The sequence below is a fragment of the Triticum dicoccoides genome, chromosome 7B (assembly GCF_002162155.2).
Source record: "Triticum dicoccoides isolate Atlit2015 ecotype Zavitan chromosome 7B, WEW_v2.0, whole genome shotgun sequence".
NCBI lineage: Eukaryota > Viridiplantae > Streptophyta > Magnoliopsida > Poales > Poaceae > Triticum > Triticum dicoccoides.
This window is the reverse complement of record NC_041393.1, coordinates 673314096-673316312: the sequence shown is the minus strand read 5'-3', so window position 1 is coordinate 673316312 and position 2217 is coordinate 673314096.

Genomic DNA, 2217 nt, shown 5'->3' with positions numbered 1-2217 from the left:
GGTTAACATGATCTACGCCACTCACATCCCCAAGCGGGAACGGAAGCGAGCACTATGGGACGTTTACGCGATGGAGCCAGTCGTCCCCAAACTCAACCCATGGTCAGCTTGTCCGATCACCTTTGATCGTAGGGATCATCCTACTAGCATCCGTCACGGCGGCTCGGCCGCATTGGACTTAGACCCAATCATCGACGGATTCCACCTCACGCGACTCCTTATGGACGACGGCGGCATCAGCCTGAACCTGCTTTACCAGGACACAGTGCGCAAAATGGGCATCGATCCTTCAAGGATCAAGCCCACCAGAACCACCTTTAAAGGTGTAATTCCTGGAGTAGAGGTCCGTTGTATGGGCTCTATAACATTGGAAGTGGTCTTCAGATCTCCGGATAACTTATGAAGTGAGGAGTTAATCTTTGATATCGTCCCTTTCCGTAGTGGTTACCACGCACTGCTCGGGAGAACCGCATTCGCTAGATTCAATGTGTTACCACACTATGCATACCTCAAGCTCAAGATGCCAGGCCCGCGCGGGGTCATAACAGTCAACGGAAACATGGACCGCTCTCTCCGTACAGAAGAGCATACTGCAGCCCTCGCGGCCTCGGCTCAAAGCACCAATCCTGCGACGACAACCTCAAGCATCGTCAAGCGAGCTCGGAGCACCCCGCAACAGGACCACCAGGCATGCCAAGAGCACGACTAGCAGTCCAGCCTCGGCTCAAAGCCCATCAAAGAAGCATTTGTGCCACGCGCACACAATTACGCACTTAAAATACCATGGGCACATGCGGAGGCACAACAGTGGCTCAGTCAACAGTGCGGAAATACCCAAGTGGAATCTATTTACGATCGTTATACCTGCTTTATCTATCTATACGTAGCCTGCCCCTGGATAGGGTATGTCAAATAATCCTATTTATCTCCGCTTAATGCATTCATTGTAAACATACGCTAAACGTATTATTCATCAATGGGAGATCATATATAGCGTCAGCTTATTATTCTTATCTGAGCATTTTTTCTTACAAATGTCTATTTGATATTGCATCCGTACACGTTGGTACGTTTAGTTTGCCAGGGGCTTCTTATGGCGCCCCAAAATATGGCAAGACAAGTTCGAACACTTTCAACAGTGCGGCACCCCGAACTTATAGCATTATATGCATCAGCTCCGAATCATGTCTTGGGTCTACAGTTGGGATAGCCCGGCTCCCTTGTTTTGGTGCCTTACATTCCGTCATATCGGCTAAGGTAGCGCAGGGAGAACTACTGTGATTATGTCCCGGTTCTTCCGGACGAGCACCTCAGTAGAGAAAGCCGAAAACTGACCGGCATGATGTGGTGAGAGCTGGTCACTGTTCAAGAGGTCTTAAAATCCTTAAAGATTTTTCTGCTTTAGGCGATTATTCGGCTTCGTCCGATCTAGGCGTATATAGCGCCCCAATTCGGCCCTTCGGATTCTAGAGGCTTCGCCGAAATTTAAAATTGTAGACTTCTATGGCTAAGTGAAGGTTATAAAGCCGTATAGTCCGATTGCCTTGTTCGCTGCGCCGGACACCACCTTAAGGGACCAAACATTTGGATAAAGAGTGTCCGGGTTTTCCACGAACAACCCAGTGCTAGTTACATGGGGGCGGAAGCCAACGACTGGCCTACTTTCAGAATTTTATAAACAACCACACAGAAGGTAATATTTTAAATAACAAAAGCGCTACATAGTGCAAGTAACTTCGTCCTTAAATTACAAACATGACATAAGTGAATTTATTCTAAAATTATGTCCTTGGTACATTCATCGGCCACGAGGCGAGCGCCCTTCATAACGCCATCATAATACTTCTCCGGATAGCGATGCATCTTTCCCTCTAGCGGCCCGTCCTTCACCAGCTTCTCCGCATCCAGCTTGCCCTAATGCACCTTCGCACGGGCAAAGGCTCGGCAGGCACCCTCAATGCAAATGGATCGCTTGATGACTTCCAGTCACGGACAGGCATTCACCATCCGCTTGATCAGGCCGAAGTAGCTGGTGGGTAGGGGCTCACCAGGCCACATCCGGACTATGAAATTTTTCATAGCCACTTCGGCCGCCCTGTGGAGCATACTGGGACCAGAACAACTTCTCCGTTGAGCTCCCCTCCTAAGCATGGTACAACTCCACGGCATCTGATACGCTGCATGGCAGATCTGTGAATGCCTCTAGAGAGCTCCGGA